Here is a 25402-nt window from a genome sequence, read left to right on the forward strand (position 1 = left end):
CCTGTCTCGTATTTTTGTTATATATCTTATTTAAAATGCAAGCAATATTCAGTTAGACTACCGAACAAGCTATTCAGCCTTTGCCGAATACTTATGTAAAATATTAATATTAAAAAAATCATGTAAGCATACATTAATCAGTTATAATTAAAATGTCCACACACATGGCTATTATTCCTATCTTCACACATGGCTATTATTCCTATCTTTTTTGTTCTAAATGAAATTTAGCAATCCAGCATAATAGAGATGGCTAAAATATTTAATATGTTCAAGTAGATATCAAAAAAATGCTGTAATTGCTTACAATTACTTAGCCTGTCACAGAGTAAAAAATTCAAACCAGATGTAAAACTGAGGTTTTTACCAAATTTATTGCTTTCTTTATCTAAACTTAAAAGTACTTGGAAAAAAATAGTACTTAATAAAATATGCAATTTTTAATTTCAGAATTATTTTGTATAGAACAGGAAGTGATGACACTTTCATAAATATTAGAGTTCATAACAGCTCGGTGGTTTGAGATAAGAGTAGCTAGTTGACTTTATTTAATTGGTATAACAATAATTTTATTCTTCATAAATTAATTTGCTTGGAGCAATTCTATTGAAAAATAAATCTTTAGTGCCCTTCATTGCACTCAGTTATGAAATTGATTTACGTTAAGTTCATGCAAAAATTCAAATGGTTGTTCTCTTCAACTCTTATTTTTCAGGAGCTGTTCAATTAAATTCGTTACAAAAATTATGGAGCTGGTTGCTGGAAGAAACAGAGGAATTGAACTGCGATTGTTATAAACATCTCTAAATTTAAACTTTAAAAAAAAAAAAAATCACAGTTTAACTCCTCTGTTTCCTTCAGCAAACTTGTTTTTCGCCCTCCGTTCCTCAGTATTACTCGCTAGATTTTTAATACCTTTTTTTTTCTTAGCTTGAATACTTCGTTGTGATATCTCTAATTCTACACTACCATACTGAAACAAATGATTATAGGCGAATCAGGGATCCCACGATGTGGCACAGTATTTAAATATGTATTATTGAATTTCTAAATACGAATAATAGTGTTAAAATGGAGAAATTGCTGCTCATACTTAAATATTTATATCCCCATAGCTCTCCTTTATATTAGCCTGTAATATTCAAACTCGGTCAGGTATTACATTATAACATACTATACTAGCATACAAAAGGAAATAATTTTCTAAAATTCGAATAATAGCGTTTAAGTAAAGAAATTGTGGCTCATATATTGTAGACATATATGGCCCTAAATAATTATAACCTAAAAAATAAAATAATTTGTACCTAATATAATAATTTCCTTTGGTATGATAATATATTATTCTATTATATAATACTTGACGGAGTTTGAATATAGTAGGTTAATTTTAAAGGGGGATATGGGCAATTTATATAAACAGTATATGAGCAATAATTTCTCCATTTTGACGCTACTATACGCCCTTTGAATTGTATACTTACTTACGTATTATGCCCATTGTGGGCCCCCTAATTTTTGTATAATAATTTCCTGTGGTTTGGTAGTAAAGCATGTTATAATTTAATCCCTGACCGAGTTTGAATATTATAGGATTAAGCGGATATATATGTAGTATATGAGCAACAATTTCTTTATTTTAATGTTTAAATTATATTACACTCTCAGAAAAGGAAAAAAAAAAATAATTATTTTAACTAAAGGAATATTTTATTTATAAACGTTTAAAATAAAATAAAAAATAATTGTTTTCATGTAAGACAATCATTAACATTGACCACGAACAAGGTTCGAACCCCGGACCTTTTGGAATAGCATATAAATATAGTACAAAGAAAAATGGATTACCCTGATTAACTTATAATCTAATTAATAGATCTTCACGTTCTAGGATTCAGTCATAATGGCTCGAGGGGGTGATCTCAAATATGCTTATTATTAAATGCAAACTATATTTTAATTTACGAAATCAGACACATAAACGTAATTGTTCTGAATTCGCATACCGTTTTAATCGACAGATTCGGAATTTTTACTCCCGAAATATAGTGGAAGCCGCTATCTGAGAAACGTTATCTCAATCGTTTCGTCAGCAGGAGAGCGCTCCGAAGTTTGGACCCCTTAATGTTAATTTTACATTTCGCGATATCTCAAAAACTTTTTAAACGAATGGAAAAATTCTTGCACACAATTATAAAATTCGTTTATCCAAAGGTTTTTCCATGCAAAAAATAAATTTTAATAAATATTTATTATTTTTATTAATTTATTCCATAATGGTAGCAAAAAAGATATGTAAGATTTAAAATTTTTGCATTATTTTAAAGAATATAATTTTACACGGCGAAATACAAAATCTGAGCCAAATCGGACGAATAGTTTTCGAGAAATTAAATTTCAAAAACGTCAGATATTTAAAATTTGATTCCTCAGGAAATATTCGACCGATTTTGCTCAAATATTGTATTTTGCCATGTACAATTATATTCTTTAAAATTACACAAAAAATTGTGCACAATTCGACATTTTTTCAAAAAATAATAAATATTTACTAAAAATTATTTTTTACACGGAATTATCTTGGAATAAACTAAATTTTATAAATGTGGACAAATTTTTTTCAATTCGTTTAAATATTTGTGTGATACGGCGAAATACCCAAAAAGTAAAATTAACATTTAGTGGTCCAAAATTTAGAGCCCTCTCCTGGCCAAACTATTGGGACCATATTTCCCAGATATGGGCTATCCCCCATACTTCCGGAGTAAAAAAAAGGCATGCTTATTCAGATCAAGTACTTTTTTGTGTGGGATTTCGTAATTTAAAATATCGTCAGCACTTAATAATTAGCATATTTAAGGTTACCCCCTGAAACCATCGAGTCCTAGAACATGAAAAAATCGATAGAGTTGAGATAATAGGTAGAGGAACCAAGCTCACTTTATTCCTTCGGAAAAGACAAACCACAAAAATCTGAAGTCACGCGATTGAAAGAGTGCAGTACTTGACACAATATCACAAATGTAGGAGCACAAAATTTTTAACCAGCTTTATTTCGATATTACCGATGCGCAAATAATCGCAGCGTTTGAAAGAGAAAAAAAAATATATTTTCGTTAATCACATTTCTTTGAATTCCAGAATGGTTTTTAAAACATAAGTTTTTTTTTTCTTAGCAAATAATTTTTAATTAAAATACTGCTTTTATTAGAAAATTCAAGTAGTTCTCGTCTTTACCCTTATCACTATTCCTTACAATTTATTCATTATATATAAATAAAAAACGATGTTCTGCGCCACTTATATTTATTACTATATTCAGAAAAATTTTTTGTAAATGTTTTCATTACAAAGACCTATTTTTTCAAAAAAAATTTAACAATATATATTGTAATAACTCCAGCGTTTAGTTAATAAAAAATAATAATAATAACTTCGATACAAAAATACGATTTTTTTTACACCTACCAGGGCTTAAAACGTCAATTTGAAAATGTTGCCTTTCTTTTTTAATGAAACGTAAGTTCGTTTAAAAGCTAAATTTAATCTTAACGTTTTGTCTGTAAGATAAAACAAATTGTAAACATATAGTCTGAGAAACGTTCGATGCTTAGAAATAAAATAAGGGGGGAGGGGGAAATGTTCAGTTGTAATACGTAAAAGATACGTTAATGTTGCAACACTTTTAACATTATTATTTATGCTCACCAAGAGACTGCTCCAGAGGTAATATTAAATTTCGGGAAAAATAGCTTCGAGGAAGAAAAAAAACCCAGTTTTTAGTAGAATAGGATAGACATATTTTTCTACAAATTTTAATTACTACGTTTAGAGCATTATTTATATATTAAATTATTTAAACAATAAAGATTATTTACGTTATTAATTTAGCATTTCAACTTTTTTTTCCTGACACTTAAAATTGATATTTTCAAAAATAAACTACTGTTGCATTTTAACGCAATACTCAACAATTTGTCTAAATATGAAATAAAATATTTATTCTAATATAAAAGTTTTCAGTGCCGAATAGAGAAAAATATAAGATTAAAAGCATTAAACTAGCCTGCTGCATAATAGGGCTNGTTATGTTTTCTAAATTTGTTGCACTAAATCAAACTAATTCTACGCTTTAATATACTAGTAAAATAAAGTATTTCCAATAAAGCAACTATTTTTAAATAAAATCTAATAAAGGAAAATAATAAGAGCTTAACAACTATTTTTAAATTTCTAATAAAGGAAAATAATAAGAGCTTAATTAAAAATTTTACTTTGTATTTAATGTACAATCTAATTCCATGAATTAAAAAGAAAATTGAATTGTACACACAAAGTGACTAGTAGAAAAGCTTCCGAAATTTAAACAAGAATTAATTAAAAGAGAAAGAAATTAGAATTTTTAGTTTGTACTAAATGTAGATTCAAACTAATAATTATAATTAAAAAACCTAACTTTTATTGTGATAGAAATTGCAATTTATGCAACTATGAGTTATAGGTAAATATATATTTAATAATTTTTATACAGAAAACCAGTAACTTAAAAAGTAACATTTAAAACTATTTTATTTTACAAATAAAAAAATCTTAATAATTTTATAGACATTAAAGAAAATTACAATGCTATCGATAAAAATGTAAATTTCTTAGTCTATCTATAAAAAACGTAAATTTCTTAAAAATAGCAAATGTATTTAAAACTATCTTTTAGCCAGATAGCATATAAAATATATACAAAGGTATAAACAGTTGAAATTTTACAAGAAAGGTTCAGGATGTTAAATCTTTGCACCACAGCCAGCTGTTAGCCTTGGCCGTCTGAACAGTTTATTCCCTACCAATCCTTCACATGCTAGTACTGCACTAATTTACTCTTACACAACTTAGCCACTTCTATGTTATGTTTTCTGAATTTGTTGCACTAATTCAACACTTTATATTAGTAAAATAAAGTATTTCCAATATAGTACCCATATTTAAATAAAAAGAAGATAAACAAGTACTTAATGATTATATTAAATACAGCGTAATTTATTTTCTAAATAGTACATAATTTTGTATTCATTTTATGTATAGTAACAGAATTATACAATTTTATTAAAAATTATCACTAAGATTACTATACACTATTTTAAATTTAAGTACTAAAAATATTTCATAGATTTTATTCATTCATCAAACATATAAGAATATACAAATAATTTGTTTTTTAAGAATTCCTATGTAATTTAAAAAATACAACTTCTTATGTACCATATTTTATTATTTAAATATATATATTTATAGGAAAGATTTCAGAACAAGACAAATATTGGATTTTCATAATCAAGAGTAAAGATATACCATAATCTTCAGAATATATAGAAATTTTATGGACATTTAAAGAGAACAAAAACAAAACCGAAAGTTTTCTCAACTGTTCCTTGGCGTTAAAGTATCTCGCCAAGGAAATTAATAAAGCTTTGCAGCTATTTCAGCTAAAAATAGAGTATATATTGAAAGATACTTAAACATAATAAGTTTAAGAAACAATAAAAACTTATGTTAAATGAGAAAAAAAATAAGTGAACAAAACCGAGCGTAACTGATTATTAAAGCAAATAAAACATGATTATCATAGCATGACTTGAGTATCGGAAAAACTTTAAAATAGAGAAAGTGGGAAAAAAAATGTCGTCCCTTTCTCGTAAAATTTTATTGGATAGCCCCTAGAAAATTTCTCCTTGCAGCAAAAGGCGCAGGACTTTTGTACCATTCTTATTTCTTGATTAAAAAGACACAGTTAATTGCATCAGACGATCGCAATCCTAAACAAATGAGCTGGAATAGAAGCGGTAACTTTAGGCAGCAGTCACGTGACTTCATCTTGTCCACGGGTCAGGGGTTATTCTACTCTCTCTACCCCAGTATTTCAACTCTACAGAAACATCTGATCACTAGCTCAAAAGTTATTGAAGGTGATAATTTTTTTAGCGTATTGTACAGTATGCAAGCAAAAATTTCTACTCTTTTAACTCTATTATACGCTTTTAAAAAAATTATAATTTTAAGTAAAAAGAATTATTTACGGAACAATATTGTAAAATAAATAATTTATTTTTATGAAATATAATTTTTAATTAATGACCATGTTCAGGGTATGATCCCCGGGACTAGCAATCTGGTACTTCTTATTACTTAACCCTATTTATACAAACAGTAAATCGAGCAACAATTTCAGACATTAACGCTATTGTACACACTTAGAAATTTATACTTACATGTTAAGTCACATTGTGAGCCCCCTAATTTGTGTATAATTATTTTTTGTTGTATGGTAGTATAGTATGTAATATACCTGACCAAGTTGGAATATTATACGCAGGGTTGGCAGGTTTTTGACATGTGACAGTTNTGACATTTTTGACGGGTTTTTGACGGTTTAAACCAGTATTATACCCTTGTCATGTCAAAAACCACTTTTTGACGTCAAAAACCCAACCCTGATTATACGTTAATATTAAAGGGATATATGGGCCATTGATTAATATAGCATATGTGCAACAATTTCCTTCATTTTGAATCTATTATACACACTTTGAAATACATAGATGAGATAATGTGCCACATTATGGGTCCCCTAATTTGTCAATAATTTCCTTTGATATGGTAATAAATTATCTTATCTAAAAGAGCTTAAATTCTATAGGTTAATATTAAGGAGAGATATGGAGCCTTTTATATATACAGTAAATGAGCAACAATTTCTTCATTTTGACACTACATTATGCACTTTGATATATATATGTAATAATATATTTAAATCTTTTATATCTAAAATTCTCTTAACTAGCACTTTAATAATTAAAAAGTTTTCGAATTTTTTTTATATTTATCAGATATTAATTGATATTTACATTAAAGTAATATTTTAAATATAAAATTAAAAGATTTTATAAATGAAAATTCTAATAATCTTATTATGATGCAAGAAAAATGTTTAAAATACTCTATTATTATAAATCGCTATTTTATAAATACATTACCTTAAATTTGGACCAGTGAATTACTACTGCATTTTACATACTTATCTTAGAAAAAAATATAATTTATAGTTAAATAACTTAATTAAAATTTTTTGAGTGATCATTACAAGTACCCAATTCTAAGCAGCAGTGCTGTCGCCAAGTACCTTACCACCTAGATAACTGCCTCCTTAATCTAAGGAAAATTTATCTACTAATAGCATCTAAATTATAGAAGTAATTTTCTTGGATTTGAAGGGGAAGGGTTGTGCATTGTTGTTTTATAATAAAAGATAAGCACCCTAAATCATTTTTCTACTTGTTGGAGTATAAAATACATTTTAAAGATTACACATGGTATACTTACAATCATTTAACTTTAAATTGTAATAAAATAAAAAACTGACAAAACAAACAGAAATAAATGAAATTTTAATGAGAATAATGTTTATTCAAAACATATTTTAATGAAAGTTTTATGATACAATGGAAAATAAAATTTACAAATTTCGAAAGAAATCCTGGTCCAAATGGGCAAAAGCAGCTGCAATCACTTGTCTGACATCTGAAGAAGAAAAAAAAAAAAAAATCTATAGTTTTTTATGAAACAACAAAAATACAAACTGCCCTAAAAAATTTAAAATACTTTGTAAGTCCTAGATTATAACATTAATCAAACCTCTTAATGATAGTTAAAAATAATTAGAAATGTTACCATTTTTAATTCAAAAAGTTACAAATAACCTGCCATAAAATGTACTAGGTAAAATAAGCTGAGTTCTAGCTCAAAATTTTTTGATAAACAAAGAACTAAAAGAATTATTGGAAATTTCAAATGAAAAAATTGAAGTAACCATAGAAAATTTCAGAATCGGGGTTTTGAAAAGGGCACATGGGATCTTCTCCACCAATACTGGTGGAAAATGTCCCAAAGTGCCAAAAAGCATGAGCACGATCAAAATACAAAATTATAAAAATAGTTATTACATTTAAAATTACCAATTACACTGAGTGCACTAATTATATATAAAAAATATCTATGTATTACAAATATTTAATTTTAAATAATTTATTCCACTAGTTGTAATCCCATAATTTATCCTAATTTTAAGACTATGTTGATAAATTTTAAAATGAGTAACAATATTGAAAACATATTTATTGCATAATATGAACAAATAAAGCAATAATAACAGTTCATAATAAGTTTGTTGACATAAGGCCCTCTAAGTAGCATACTATTTCCAAATAACATCCATTTTTTCTTTCTTTTCTAAATGCAATCCTTCTATTAAAAAGGAATTGGGACAATATTTTTACCAAAAGAAATTGTAATACCATTTTTCGTGACCACAGAAAAGGAATAAGATTGAAACCTTTAAAAAAAAAAAAAAAAAACTAAGAGCATTTCCCCCCTTTTGTTTTTAAAGATTTTTATCACACCCTCATTTCGTTCAGGGTTATGAAACATGGCAGGACTTGACAAAAGCCCTATATCACATTCCTTGAGCTAAAAATATCATTCCAACTCTATTTTAGATTTTTTACTGCAAAGATTATGTTTCAATAAAAAAAATAATAAAAAAAAAAACGGGTGTGGTAATTTGAAAATTTCAAAAGTTTCCCACGGTAAGTGTAAGAACTATGCAAACAGTGTACAAAAACAAAATATAAGACTTTAAATAACTTTTGATCCAGTGATCGCATCTTCATGCACTTAAACTTAATCATAATGGTTTAAAGGAGTGACCCCTTTTAACTTTCGAAAAACTTAACTATAGTAAGAAAAAAATTAGAGCTATGTATAAGAATAACAAATCAGAACTCTCGAGCCAAATTGTGAAAAACAGCATTCAGAAAAAGTGATTAACTACAAGTTTTGTCTCATTTTAACAATTACACCTTTAAAATTGATGCATTGAGTACAAATAAAGATGGACACAAACAAATTGTGTTTTACAAAATCAAATGCGAGAAATATTTCAAAAATATTTTGTTTTCTGGTGATTATTACTTGAAAACACAAAAAAAAATTCATTGTTATTTTGGTGAAGTATTACTGTTTGCACTGAATGGCTGGGTTAACTTTATTACTTATTTGATGGTGCCACCACCATTCCATGAATAATTCAGAGATACAAAAATAAGTTGTCATAAGTGAAACCTACTAATCAATGTAAAAATGGGTTTTAAGAGTTACACAAAGCAGGACAAATTAAAAGAAATAAAACGAAGGTTTTTTACAAAAATTTACAATTTATACCTTTTTACCGGTAACGACTGCTACTGCTTTCTCCTGAACGTGATGGAGGCTATAAATAAAAAAACATGTTTAAATGATAAATAATATATAATGACTAAAAAATAAACTTCGCTATCAGTTCTCGTTGAACAGACTATACATGAATATTTCCAATAAATCTTGATAATATATTCCATGATAAGTAAACTAATTATAATTTATAAAAAAATGAAAATGTTTGTCGAATGGGAGACAAATCAATCAATTCAAAAGGTTTAATTAAGCTACTATCAATATTTAGTTTAGTTATTAGAATAAAATTCTTAACTACTTGTTATTTCTTATGTTACAATAGTTTTAGTACGTCTACATTCTAGTCTACGCAGTTCAGCATCAATAATAGTAAGAATGGTTTCAATTATTCATACAAAACTACTTGTTTGTAATTGCATGCTTCAGGGAAAGGAAAAATTAAAATGTGAATAAATGAAAAATGATTTGACATACAATGAAAGAGGTGATTATGGGTTATTTTTATAAGATTAATGTTTTCGTATTCCTATTTTTAATAATTGAAAAAAATAACTTATTGGATAAGTTGCAATTTTATACATTTCTTTTTATAATTTAATATTTTCTACACCAAAATTTGGGTTCTTGACAGCAATTGTCAAAACAAAAAGAGTTTAATGCTAAAATAATTCAGAAACAGAATGGAATGATCATTTATAAATTTATATATATATGTTTATTTATAAATAATTCATTTTTATTACCATCCTTACACTAATAGTTGGAGTTTTTGGCAATAGTAAAAAACTATGTCAAAAAGAGGTTTTTACACAACGGTTAAAACCAGATAAAATTGTCAATTGTGACCAAAAGTGCCAATTTTCACCCCGCCAGATACCTTAAGTTTCTTCTACTTTTAACCCTATACTGACATTACCTAGATACTATAAGGGAATGTTTTTTGATAAATCCATGGAATTTTACAATGCATAAATTAAAACATTGTCTTAAAATACATAATCTGAAAGAATGCTTTCAAAGAATTACCTCTGGTTGACTTTCTACTATAACAGACATAATATTTTCACCACGTATAATAGCTGTGCCAATTGTTTTTTTCCCTTCAACTGGTGCCCTCCTCTTTGCTTTATACTTCTTGTATTCAACACAACCAGTCAGCACGATGTTCATGTGCTTATCATAAGCACTGAATGTTCCAACAAATGTTCGGTTATCACATAATATAATTCGCATCTTGGCATTTAGCAGTTGTAAAATCTGGTTATTTCTTCCAACAGTCTGTAAGAGTAATCAAGAATAAAAAGATAAACTTAAACATTGACGAAATAAATATCAGCAATGTTTTTTTACTTCAATCTTTATAGATATCATATTATTTCAAAGTAAGCATTTTTAGTATACAGTGAAACCTCCTGTTATGGACACTCCTGCAAAACGGACGCCTCTCAATACAGACATATTTTTAATTCCCCGGGAATCTTCTATGAATAAACCATTATGTACATTCTCCGCAAAGCGGACACTCCCGTAACCGGACAGTCATTTTGGTCCTGAAACATTTTTTATCTCTACAAACCGGACACTACTTTTTCTAAATAAATTGCAAGCCTTTTCACAATTTTTAAAGCATGTAAATAAAAAATTTTGTCATATCCATAGCTAAAAATATTGTTAAGCTATTTCACTACCGAAAAATCAATCTTTCTCCTGTCACCTTGCCTTAGCTTTGTAAAGAAAGGAGAGAAAATGGTACTGCACTCCTGAAATAATTCTGACATCGGCATCTTTTCATTTGGACCACACAGGTTATGCAGAGCTCATTCTAGGCAGAAAAAAGGGCAGGGTGCAAAAGTTTAAAAAAGGGGCATTATTATTCTAAAAAGGCAATAATTTCTTTCTATGGGCCTTACACGTTCTATTAAAAAACTTTGTCAATCAGTAAAAGAATTTTTATTTTATTTTTAATTTTACTAAAAGTAGCAAAGCAATCATATTAATTAGGGTGACCTGGGGTAATTCCTGATCAAAAAATGCAAACATCTATTTTGTGAAAAAACTATTCAAGATAGAATTTTAATATTTACTGGAAGTTTGAGGCTATATGAGATGAGTCCTATGCCTCCTTCTTTAGTTTGAAAATCTAATTAGAATTTAAAAGATTTTAAATTTTTAGTGATCAGGAATTACCCCTGGTCTTGATCATTTCTGGGGTAATTCCTGATCACTTCTGGGGTAATTACTGATCACCAGTTTTTATTGTAAAGGGGCTGTTTAAAAATAATTATATAATGGTAATTAACAAATAAGACATCAAGATCAAACAAATAAACCAAAAAGATATGTTTANTGTAGTTATGATTTAATAATTAAAATGATTAATAATAATTATGATTTAATGATAATGGAAGTAACTGCAAACTTTCAAAGACAAGTGCAACAAGGGGGTTTCATGGCTATCTTTCCTTTCCCATATAAATCTATGTATTGACAGCAATGACAAAATAAATAAAAAGAGTTAAAAACAACAAAAGTTTAAGAAATTCATTGCAGAGTTTGGGGAAAAAAATAAAGAAGGGTTAAGGACAGAAAGGGTATGGAGTCTATTACATCAGGGCACTAATTTACTTCAGGGGCAACAGGGTGAATTTTTTTTACTAAAAGGGCAGCAGGGTTCTGCGCCCTGTTTACCCTGCCTAGAATGAGCTTTGGGTCACCCTACTAATTTTTATTTATAAATTAACATATATATCGAGTTAATGAGCTAATTATCTTAGTAATTTATTTAAAATGCATGCATATATTAATAAAATAATAAATGTATGTTTTTAAGTGTCTGTAGTTATGATTTAATAATTAAAATGATTAATAATTATGATTTAATGATAGTGGAAGTAACTGCAAACTTTCAAAGATAAGTGCAATAAGGGGATGTGATGGCTATTTTGCCTTTCCCATATAAATCTATGTATTGACAGCAACGACAAACTAAATAAAAAGCGTTGAAAAGTTTAAGAAATCCATTGTAGAGTTTGGTGGAAAAATAAAGAAGGGTTGAGCCCAGAAGCAGAAAGTGCCTAAAACTGTGACGTATGTCGCAGAACAAACGAAATCCTGCAGAACAATTTGTATCTTGAATCTCTTTAGCTTTGACCACTTGCTGTTTCCCTGGAGTGATGTTGCTTTAAAAGAGGAACATTCAGCACATTTATCAGTATTCTCCCTCTCCTATATCATTCTGAGGAGGAAATTAAAGAATAAGCTTTTGGCTATAACATTTTTATAAAATGAGTGTATCAGTGTTTAGCAGACAGCAGGAGAAATCGATCACCTATTTTATCGAGAAAGCTTCTAAATCAAGCCGTAAAAGATTTAAATTCCGGGTTTTCCAATTTCATAAAGTTTATGACTTTTATATTTTCCATTCCCATTTCAGAAGCAATTTGTGAATCGTGGGGATCCACGATTGACAGAATTGTTTCTGAAAGACCAAATGCTTTTGATGGAGATGAAGAAGTTGTTGGAACAACAGCCAGCGAATGTTTGTGTTTGCAAATGGTGCACCATTTGGGCTCTTGTCCCTTCAAAAGATTTTTAAGGCAGCCCTTATTTTAATGTTCGGACCTTCATGTCATAGGTATTTTAATAATAATTCATCATCGTCGCCATAAACAAAATTTGTACTTCAAAAGTGATTGAAAAAGTAACAAATCTAGAATGTTTGCCTTGGTTTAAAAAATAATGTAGTGTATGATCCTGTATTTTAATAAGTGAAAATATAGTATTCTAACTTAAAGTTGACTTTTTTTCGCAGTGAAATGCTTGCAGAACATTTGAAAATATTCTGCTTATGGGGGGTTGAGGAAAGAAAGGGTATGGACTCTATTATATCAGGGTACTAATTTACTCCAGGGGCAACAGGGTGGATTCTTTTGACTAAAAGGGCAGCAGGGTGAAGACTGTATGTAACACAACTGGGGTAAAAAAAGTAGAAGTATAATCTTTGAGGTGTTTATAGAAATGAAACATTTATTCAGACACTTGATAACTGATCAATTGTGAATAATCATCTCTTTAGGTCCTCATGACTTACAGGTATGCATTACTTTTTTTTCCTGTGAATCATGAGACATTTATTTTCCAAGAAGGTATTAACCATGTTCTCCATCAAATGATAAGTAGGTGTAAGGGGATGTGAACCTAATAATTGAAACGGACTGAGGACAGTACGCTCCTATTGGTATCATATGTCTAACTAGAGTATCTATGCTAATAGGAAAATTATATTTATTTATCTGTAGCTACATCCAGAATTATGTATTTATATCAAACTTCTTTATATATTCTTTTTTATCTTTCTTATTGTTTAAATAAATATTCTTGTAGATATTTACAGTATCCTTGTAGATATTATTGAATTATTTCTACATCTTTGAGAATATTCTAAAAACAATTTATGGTGTTAAATTTCGTTATTAGGGTACACTTCCCGTAAACGGACAAATTTTTTGGTCCCATGAATGTCCGCTTAGTGGAGGTTTCACTGTATATACTTGTATTTGATTATAAAAGGAAAGATCTTTGTTAAGTTAAAAAAAAAAAAGCTTAACTCTGGAATATATGAGTTTTAGCTAAACCACAAATTAACATGGTGCAACAAGAGTTTATGCTCAAAATTCCATTACATAACCCTGGGGTAATTGTGACACAAAGTGAAAAACCCTGAAAATTTTCTGTGCAAAAAAATCGATATCACGTTATTAATTTATATACCAATTTTTTAATTAAATTACCGACCAATGAAAAATATCACACTCATATAATAATTAATTTAAGAAAAATCTTAGATCTTACACAAATCGCGATATTTGGATTTTAAAAGTGCGTGAATATGAATCGCAATAAGTAGCTCTTAATTCAGGTAAAAATATGTAAATCGACATTTGATATTACGTATTGCAATATTAATTTTAAAAATGCGTAAATACAAATTCCACCATTGGAATTTTAAACCATGTGCATAAGAATCGCGATGTATGATTTTTGATACAAGCCATGGACAATGCATAAGTTTTTTAATCGACATGAATACAAATCACAACATGTAACTTTTAAATTAGGGTAAATACGAAAATCGATTTTTGACTTCAAACCACGTGAATAAGAATCAACATATTAGTGGATTGCGGTACAGTTCAAAATAGTGAAAATTCGCCAAACCAAAAGGATCAAATTGGCAGATTTCAGTTCATTGGAGGAAGAATCAAGTGTATGTAAGCATCTCATTAGCGGAAATTAGCAAAAGTTTCAAAATTTGAATTTTAGCGTGTGGAACTCCGTGAAAATTTCGTCTGATAAATACGTTTTGATTAGCGAAAATCCGAGAACCAACGGTCTTGAAAAACGCGGGATTCCACGATGTTCCTATAAAATCATATACTATGCTCCCAATTTTTAGATGCTTAATGATATTACGAAAAACCTAGAATTCCTCGGTACCTCCTCGGAACACCCCTGATAACCTAAAATTGACAAGAATGTAACTTCGAGTTAGCCAACCAAATGCCAAAATATAACGATCAGTTATCACATTAGAAACTTGAGATACCTGAAAGTTAAACGCTATTTACGTAATCATGGGAAAAGCGAGAAAGAAATTCTCTTCAAATCAGTGTGACAAATTGATTGTGAGATAGAATAGGGAAATTTTAATGTTTTTTTTTTGCCATGAATTTTTTATTTTTTAAAACAAATCAACATCTCCCAAACAAGTCTTTTCTTTTTCTTTGATTTCTGAGGATTAAATACTTTATGTATGCATTTTAGTGAATAGAATAGACTGAAATTGAAAAAAAAAATTAAAAAAATTCATTTTTATGCTTCATACTACCAATAAAGTGAAAATTCAAATTTTAATTGGACTAATAAAATGGCAATAGATCTATTTTTTAAAAAAAATTCAATAATAAAATAGGAATATAATTAAGCTGTACTAAATCATTTTTTAGTGCTAATGAAAACCAAGGAAGTTCTAACATCCAATATCCAGGGCCAGGGTTCCAATCATTTCAGTTAATTGGTTCTCTGTACTGTATTAACATAATTTGGCTATGATAATTTGACAGTTTTATTAAATTATGTTTAACATTCTCCTTAACGCTAAATAGAAAAAAATAAATGATAGTTGCCTTCATTTCAAAAGAAATTTATTCTTTTTTTTATTTATAAAATTACACCTTTTCTTAATGAGACCCAATGTTTGAAACGGTGTAAAAATACTAATTTGCCATCATATGTTTAAAAAATTTTAATAATTGATATTTTTAATTGAAAAACGAGTTTTTTTCATTACTCATTTAATTATTTCCTTATTTTTTTTCCCACTGCGACTGAGGAAGAAATTTGCCGTTCCTGATTGAAACTAAAGTTAAATTAAAAAAATTTAGTAGCAAAAATAAGGAATATTCCATTGCATAAATAATGTAAATATGGAATATGGAGTAGCAATAACATGGAATATAAGTAGCAAAAATATGGAATACGGAATAACTTCAAGCATGTATAACAAAATTGTGGTAATTACTTATATTAAACTAGTTTTAGCTGCTTAAGTCTTCATTTCAATTTGTCTAACTTATAAACTAATTCCTTCTCTTCTGGAAGAAGACAGTTCTTTGTTTTCTTAACGCAACCGTAACACGATTTCGCTTACGGACATAATACTATTAAAAGCTACATAATGACTATATATTTAAGTGAACAGAATAAATAAAACATTATAAGCATAAAACAAACAATTTCTATAGTGAAAATAGCTTAGCCCTCATAATTGATAGGCAAATCGAAAGAGGGAAAATGACAGAACACACGTTAAATATACATATAATATCAAAAATAATAAATAAGATTAAATAAAAATTATCTGTTGAGCTAATTTACCATTTTGATTGAGGCTCAAATATTATTCTTGAAACTCAAAAGAAAGAACACTACTAGAAACAAATAATTAAAATAAATTGTCAATTATCCCGGTATCGAGCAAACTCATAAATCAAATTATAAAAATGACGAAAACTTGATCGAGTTGAGGTGTTTTAAATAAAGTTTGAAGAAGAAAGTTCAAAATTTAAAATAATATTCTGGTGTTATAAATTATGGAAATGGAAAGATTTCCAGCTTAAAAAAATACTTAAAACTTGGCTTTATTGTTCATCGAGTCTTTATTCATTCAGAAGAAAATTTTAAAAAAAAATTGGGCTTGCATAAGTTTAAAAGCAAGTAGCTTTCAGTAGAACAACTTAAGCCGTGTTTATTTACTGAAATCTCTGAACGGAAAATAAGCACAAGAAGAAATCATTTTAATTTGACTAATAAAGTAAAATATAGATATGTTTTGTAATTAGGATTTCTCTAAAACTAGAATTTTTTAAATTCCATTTAGCTTTTTTCCCTGTAGTAAAAATCCTCCAACCGGTATCGGGTAATGCAGATTATCAGAGCATTTGCATATTACTTTTCATCTTATATATTTAAAAATTACTTAAAAAATATATCCTAGCTCGTGATGGTTATTTTTTTCCAGATTTATGAAACAAGCCTAAAATATTTCTCAGATGAAAAACAGAAAAACCAAGATTAATTGCTTAAATTTAATTTACTAATTGTTTTTTGATTCCTAACTAAAAATTTCTCAATCTGCCGTTATTTTAGCAAATTAAAATAATGACTTTCAAAAATTCCGATTAATTTTCTTTAATTAACTGGAAATTAAAAGAATACTAATTTTGAAAAGCAAAAAAATGAAGAAATAAATTTATAATTTCCAAAAACTCTAATTGCTTGTTAGTATGTATTAAATGTGTGTTATTGCGACTTATTCTATTTTTTAAATTTTAATTGTTCCATTCATTTAAAATTGAATTAAATTTTATAACTAAAATAAATTTTTATCATTTTTGGTGTGTTAGGATCACAAATAAATTTGAATTCTTGAAAAGTGGGCTGCAGATTTCTTTTGTAAATTCTGCTACCTCAACTTAACAAATTATCATTAAGTATCAGAATTTCTTTAATGTATCTAGAGATGTAAAACATTTTATCTTACTGAAAATTTCCACAAAAAGTTTTCTTTCAATTGCAATTGCCAAGGTTCTAAATAGATTTTAAACTTGCAAATTTAAAAAAATAATAATAATAATTAAATTTGCAGAGGTTTTTATTGGGGTATTTTTGAGTTATACCCTTTAACTTGGTCTTCTTTTGTGATTTATTTTTTTTTTTTTTAAGTTTAAAAGTGGTTAGTTAAAAGTTTCAGTTGTTAAAGTCATTCAGTGCAAAATTAAAGCTGGTCCAGTTAAAAGTTTGCCTCTGCCTGGAAGTTGCCAAGATTTGGCAAATATTCTACCATAGACCATATGGAAATCTTATGATATATATGATAAGTATATATGATATTGTTATATATATGTATATTGTTATATATATGTTATATATATATATATATTATGATATATATGATAAGTATATATATATGATATAATGATAAAATATTCTACCATATGGAAATCTTCCCCTTCTTTCATCCTTAATATAATTTTTTAAATTCATTTTGTATTTATAGAAATCTTAATGCATTTCAAAGAAGTTTATGATGTTTGTTTCAGAACACCAGCATGAAGAAACCAAGATTTAATCAACTGTATGGAACTCCTGCTCATAAGCTAAGGCATAACATAGCAATGGCATTAACTGCTGGAACTGTTTTTGCTTCAGTTATCGTTTTGTAAGGATCTTTGCTTACTAATAACGAAATGTTAATTAATGTACTAAATGTAAATACAGTAGAACCTCTGTTATCCAAATCTCTTTAGTCTGCAGTGGACTGATCATTAAGACACAGTTCCCTGCAGATATCACTGAAGTCAAGCATCACTGGCTACGGTCAGTGAGCGGGTGGGTGACATGTTGGATTAGTCTGTGTAGGGACCAAGGGTGTGTGGTATTGGTCCTCGTTAAACTGTTCTACCATGAAGTGTTGGACTTCGCGTGTAGGTTGTCGGGCTATCAAAGCGGGGGTGCCATCCCCTCTGCACAGAATCAAAATTGTGATGGCATATCTTCAGATCATCCTCATGGATGTTCCCCAGACCGTCGCCAATAGCCCATTGTGCAGCTTTAGTGCGACATAAATGAACTACAACTACAACCAAATCTCTTTAATTCAATGTTTTTTTTCTTTCTTTCACGTGCTTGTTTTTTTCTTCTTTTTTTCCTCCCTTCCATTCGTCCATTTGAGTAAAACTTACCATAATTCATCGATAAATTAAGCTTGCTTTCCTGAATAAAACTTGAAATAAAAAAACACTTAGTACTGTGTTACTATATAAAATTAATAATTTTTTGTGAATAACAAAAATAAGTTGGGTTTGGATAAACAGGGTTCCTACACTATTTTGAGAAAACAATATCCTGACTTTTGCTGGTTTTTCCTGACCTTTTACAGTAAAATTCCTGACCTGCCATTTCCCACTCCAACAAAACTTTTAACATTGCAGTTTCAATTAGTAATAATATACTACTTAGTCATAAGTATCATATGTTGAATTGGATAAACACTGATATATTAAAGTGGAATTGCATAATAGCTCTTTATATCCCAAATTATATTTTCAGAAAACTTGTGAAACATGTATTTAATTTTCATGATTAGATTGAACTTTTAGTATGTTTTTGTAGTTAGATACGAAAACTATTTAAATAAAAAGATCAAGAAAATCTGTTGGATTATGGAAATATTATTTTATTTAATGTTAAGTGAAACCAAATGCATAAGTGTCATCAGGATATAAAGGGTTAATCAAATCTGCAATATATGTATCAGTATCCTCAAATAATATTTACTCTTAAAACATACTAGAACATTTGTTACATTAAGTTATTAATTTTTAAAAATCACCTATTTACTTCAAACTGACTTTTCTTTTAAATATTGAAATATAAAGGGGAAAAAAGTCAAGAAAAGTTAATTATATACAAATAAAAATTCAGATAAAAAAATTATGCAACTTGTGAGAAAAATAATATCAAAAATATCTTTTTTTTCCCCAGTATTTTTAAATTTATTTCTGTAATACAGTAAGCTTCCAGAGAAACTCAGGGGCTCCTATGTTATATAATATTTTTCAACATATTTTGTTGTTTGACAATTTCTGAATCAAGAACATCCAGTTCTGTTGCAGCAGTTTTTGTCAATTTAGATTTTCTTAATTTCAAATCATCTACCTTTCCTTTTATTCGTTTTCTAGAAATTTCAGCTTTTTTATTCTCTTTGTTTTTTTTTTGTTTTTTTTTGGCTTCTAATGCATGTCCATCTTGTTCTAGATCCTTTTACAGCATCTAGCATTTTCTCATTAATGTTTATGTTTCTTATTCCATTTATAAATGAAACATAATCATGCACACGCTTTTGTGAAATAATAGAGTCTTCATTGAGGTTTTCAACCAATAAGCTTTTATTGATTGAAAAACCCCCTTCGACTGTTGCGCTACCATGAGAGAGGATAAGAACAATTTTTATAACCTCCCACAAATTTTCAAGTTTTTTTTCTCGGTGCAAATATTTAGAAAAAAAATTATCTAATCTCTGTTGCTGTGGATTAAACTCTAAGAAACTCCTTTGTTGTTGTTCTTTTATTTTTGGCAGCATCACAAAACAGTAAAAATTCCTTTTTTGCTTTTTCTGCTGTTTTTTCAGCTACCCAGTTATTAACATGGAGAATTTCCAGACAGGTATCCATCCTTTGTTGAGCAATGGATGGATGTTGAATGATCAATTCTGGAACTAAACTTGAAATGCCATGTGTCATACTACACAACAATGGACTTTTTTCAAGCATTTTTTCGACCTTCGTCAAAAGGAATTTTAGACATTCTAACTTAAAATATCCCTTTTCTTTCTCACTAATTTTTATCATGTTCAGATATTTACTTGCTGCAAAACCTATATTCACATTATTAACACTTAATAGATTGTCATTGCTTGTCAATACTTGCTAGTTTTTTTGCAGTTGTAGCATTGTCTATGACCGACTTTTTTACACAACGCAGCAAAAGATTTCGTGTTAGTTCCAATATACTGGAATATAAGTATGGACTGAGAGGTTTGAAAATTTAAAAGAAAAGGCTGAAATTCTTCAGAAATTAGCTTAAAGAATGCTAATTTTGGTAGCATTATCGGATCCTTAACACAGTCTTCGACATTTTTTATTGAGATTCCGGCTGGCTGAGAATTTTTTTTCTCTTCCATGTACCTTTTAAGACAAATGTTCCATGTGCAAGAAAGAGAAAATTTTCTTAACTGTTGTCTGTAAACCAGTTATTCACACAAAGAGCAATAAACCTAGCAACCCTATCAAAAATTCCTTATCATTGGATAAACAGGAGGAAAATTGCTAACAGGACAGGTTCTACCAGGGAAAGAGGAATGTTATTATGAGGAAATTACATATTTTGAATTACAGAATTTTTCCTTGAAACTTTATTTTTGCCTCTCAGTCCTTGAATGAACATAGTTTTTTTTATTTTTCTAACTTTATGAATATGTAAGAAAAATCCTGACTTCATGAATATGTCAGAAAAATCCTGACTTTTTAGCTTAATTTTAGAATATCCTGACCGTGCAGGTTTTCCTGACCAGGTAGAAACCCTGATAAAAAAAAAACTAGAATTTTTATTATTTTAATTGTTTTATCATTATTAATAGCATAATTTAGTTAAACCATCATGGCTTCTTTTGTTAGAAGGGAGGCATGTTACGTTATTTGGAAAGAAAAATATAATGTATTAATGAGAATTGAATTCTAACATAGTTTGTATAGGAATATAAGTTTATGAAATAAGCATTAAAAAAAATCAGCTAAAAATGCAAAATTAGGTGCTGCTTTTTACAAATTGTTAATTAAACAAAAAGGAAGGGAAGGAGTACTATTAAGTGCACAAAATTACAAGTGAATTTTATTATAAAATATTTTTATACCTATTTAACGAAAAGATATGTTATGCATGATCATATTTAAATTAAAATAGACTTCTAAATATCCAGTCTAACGTATCAGAAGGGTAGGCCAGATAGAATGTTCCACCTACATACCTCCTAACCACTCTCCCACATAATTAAAAATATAACTTACATATTTTAAAATAGATTATTATTTCAAAAATATTCAAAGTATATTAATAAACTCTATTAGACAACCACTTTAGCATTCCTTATTTTTGTCTTCTTTACCTACCACACCGAGTTTTAGGAATGGCCAGTTTCCTGATTTTTCGCTAGGTTGAACAGTACAGAAATTTGATAGTCATGAGCCGAATAATTACCTACTATTTATTCAAACGGCATAGAGCACCATTATATATATTTTTAAAAATACTTTGATTTTTAGAGTTGGTTGGTTAAAATGTTATCTCTATAATCCAAATATTTGGGAATACTACTTGAAATAGGCTAATAGAGGTTCTACCGTCACCTGTTTGTTTTTTGATTACCAATTGTAATAAGGTTTAAAATTTCTTTTGAATTTTCTTTAAGCTTTCAATATCTAAAATTAATGTAATTTATTTTGTATAATTTCTTATTCATGTTCACTTGTTTATGTTGTCATAGCCAACCACTCCCTGCATAAAAGATTCTTAACCCTTGTCTTGTAAATTCTCAACTTTTTTGTTAAAATAAAATGACAGAAGTAATTTTTTTTGTGCCTCTCTTTTACATCTGAGATAAAGGGAAATTTCATTTCTCATCTATGTAAATCATTTTACAGAAGAGGTTCAGCAGTTGTTAGAATCAAACTTTTGGATATGTAATTGTTCAATGAGTGGATATAAAAGATGTAAGAAACATTTTCTAGGTCAGGGCCTTCATTCTCACTCAGCTGCTTTTAAAAACTTAAACTGTTGTACTCAAATTTTCAAAATTTGTTCTTAATTACTTTTTTTTAAACCAATAACATTGAAATTGTATGTTTGAAATTGAAAATATTGTATGTTTTTAAAAATTCAAAAACTTTGTCAAACTACTTTTTTTGTTACTTTAAAATTTATTTTTTCTTAATTTTTATATCTAATCCCTAGATAAATAAGTTTGTTGAAAAATACTTATTATATGAAATTTAATCTGCTAGTTTAAGAATGAACACAAGATACAAACTATTCACAATAATTTGTTTAACTATATTACAATAGAATTTTATTCAATCATATTTTGACTGTCTATTCTAGATTCAATAATTTGTTTAAAAATTCAATATTTATATGAATAAAATTTTAAGTAAGTTCTTAAAAAAATTAAAATTTTCTATCTCAAATTTTTTTGTTTAAAAATTGCAAGTTTTAATTGTGTAATTTAGCAAAGTAGTTTCGTAATTTAAAGTTGGGAAAGCTTATATGTCTTATATCTTAGAATCTTTTTACCTAAATTTATATAAAAACTAACATAAGTTGAATGTATATACCTCAGTATAGTTTCCAGTTGTTAATTTATGAGAGCACTTGCAAAAGCATTTTGCTGGTCCAATATCTTTTTTTTTTTCAACTCACAAAAGTTACTTAAAAAAATGCTGTATACTTAAAATGTTAGAAGGGTGTACAACCTGTTTATCAAGACTGCTTTTGAATATATATTTAATATTATCATTATGTTTGCTACTGAAATTAAATTGCTCAGGCATTTAATAAAATCACTGTTTTTCTTCTTCATGGTGCATAGCGTTTTTAAAATGTGCTTATAAGTGCTTTGTTTCGATTTCGTTTTTTAAAAGCCCTTAAAGGTGCTTTTTTCGTGGAATGTTTTTAAAAAGTACTTAATTTTCCCTTTTTGAAGATGAGATTTTTTGTCCCTTTTCCATGTAGATTTTCACTGTGTATTATGCGAAAGCGTGATTTTCACATTGTTCAAGTCAACATTTTCACAATTCATTCAACCACTATCCTATTTCGGCGTACCATCGGTTCATAACGTATGAACAATCATGTTACATGTTTGATGAAATACTTAAGAGTGACTACTGAGCTGTATTCAGTGAGATTCTTGCAATCTCGTGTGCAACTCTGCTGCATTTTGCAAGAGATTCTCAATTTCAGGCTTCATTTTCCTCCCTCTGAAATTGAACCAAAAACTCTCACTGTCTTTTTATGGTGACTAATGTAATCAAGAAAAAGAGTTCTTTGTCAGAAACTAGTTATTTTATCATGATCATGTAAAGTCTTTTAAAATTATTTTGCATTTTGTTGATGTAAATAGTGCTTAAATTCTTTTTGAGTGCTTAAAAAGTACTTTAAGGGTGCTTATTTTTTGTTGAGAGATTTGTCTATGCGCCCTGTTCTTGAACTGCGAGCAAAGGAGAAAGTTTGTTTCAAAATTTTTCCTTTTGTGGCCTGTATGCTAAATTTCCAAGGAAGCGCATTTCAAGCAGAAATCACATTCGAGCCCTATCAATGATTTTTTATACAAATTTGCAGAAGCAGAATTGCAACTTCAAAAAATTTTCAAGTCCATAAGACCGAAAAGATTTTAAAAGAAAATTCTGAAAAATGATGAGCCGTGTATAAAATTTTGCAACACCCTGGCAAAAATTTATGTTTAATATTGATAACACAAAAATTTATTCTAAAGTGGCAAACCTTTAATAAAATTGTTTATTATGAAGGTGTTCTTTCCTCAATGTAAACTATTGTATTTTAGTTATATGTGAGTTGATACAGTTAGTTTTTAGTAAATCACTAAAAGATAATAAGATGTTATCTAAAATTGGGGCAAGAGATACAAATTTGTAACAAAAGAGTAATTGAATCAAAGCAGCATATTAGTTTCCTATTTTTTATTATCATTTTCCATTAAAACAAAAGTCCAAAACAAGCACAAAAAATGTGATTCTTTTGTTAAACTTTTTAAATTTATTAGACCACAAAGTTTTTAATCATGAATTTGAACATTTACTTTTTGCATGCTCGATTTTTACCTATTAATCATAAATATGTGTGGTTTTCTGATTTCAGATTTTTTTTTCTTATTTGCTATGGGCTTCTTAATTGTTTTTAAAATCCTGTTACTTATTTGGAATGATAATTTTTTTTACTCACTTGATTCACAGAATTTCATTTTTAAATCCAAACAGTTGAGGGTTATTCATACTGCATGTGGAAAAATGATGTATGTAAATTTGGAGATGTTAACAGGAACCTAATTGAAGTGTCTTTCATGGGTAAATATATTTCAACAATCAGGTTCTGGTTCACACCTCTGAATTCGCATACATGATTTTCTTTTGTATACAGTGTGAATAGTTCTATGTGGTTTTGATATTACTAATTTTTATTCCCATAAATTTTCTTCAATAATTTAAGTAAGTTCCTAATGCTTTTTTTTATTTTTATTCTATGAACATTAAATATTTTTAGTAAGAATTTATTTTAAAACAAAGTATGGTATTATGCATCTATGCTAAAAAAACATTCTCCAATGCTTTTAGCCTTTTTTAAAAAAGCGATAAAAGTGAATTTTCTCTGTAAGTGTATTATTTTTTAAATATTTAGCTTTTAATAGTATTTTATTTTTTACAGTAATTAATTTCATAAAGTGATATCCCTAAGTTGACTAATTAAATGGATTTACTGATCAGAACATTGATGTCAATATAAAAATTTATATAATTGCTATCAATATGTCTAAGTGCTTATGCATCCGTCCTTTCATTGGTCAGTCTGTCGTGCAAGTGACCTTTCACTGAAAAAGGTTGGCTTTCTCTCTGTTATAACATGTTACTCATATTTTCCATCTAAAATGTTTGTATTTTTGAAGAAATCACATCTTATATTTTATTGGTTACTAAATTTTGTTTCTTTTCTATTTTTAGCTTACTCGGGAACAAATATAGGACACATGAAGTTGGCCATACGCTGAAACCTTTAATGGTTAATCCATTGACATTGTTACCAAAGAGAGAACATGAAACTTTTGTCCCAAATGATCATCCTGAAATAGATGAACTTTAGCAACTTGTTTTAAGTTTAATTTTGATTTATTTAATCATATGTATGTAACATAACTAATAAATTGTAGATAGTA

At 28.1% G+C, this 25402-nt stretch overlaps 2 long non-coding RNA genes across 2 annotated transcripts; one reads left to right on the top strand and one right to left on the bottom strand.

The window, feature by feature from the left end:
• Window positions 1-7437: 7437 nt before the first annotated feature.
• Window positions 7438-16446, bottom strand: LOC107442599 (uncharacterized). The gene is made up of 3 exons (XR_011636828.1): window positions 16219-16446; window positions 9271-9319; window positions 7438-7572 (listed from the first exon to the last, which is right to left on the bottom strand). It is a non-coding gene; the product is annotated as an uncharacterized lncRNA (long non-coding RNA).
• A 61-nt stretch (window positions 16447-16507) lies between these two features.
• Window positions 16508-25402, top strand: LOC139425680 (uncharacterized). Its single transcript, XR_011636827.1, has 3 exons — window positions 16508-16654; window positions 17943-18061; window positions 25191-25402. It is a non-coding gene; the product is annotated as an uncharacterized lncRNA (long non-coding RNA).

The sequence above is a fragment of the Parasteatoda tepidariorum genome, chromosome 5, assembly GCF_043381705.1.
Source record: "Parasteatoda tepidariorum isolate YZ-2023 chromosome 5, CAS_Ptep_4.0, whole genome shotgun sequence".
Classification (NCBI taxonomy): domain Eukaryota; kingdom Metazoa; phylum Arthropoda; class Arachnida; order Araneae; family Theridiidae; genus Parasteatoda; species Parasteatoda tepidariorum.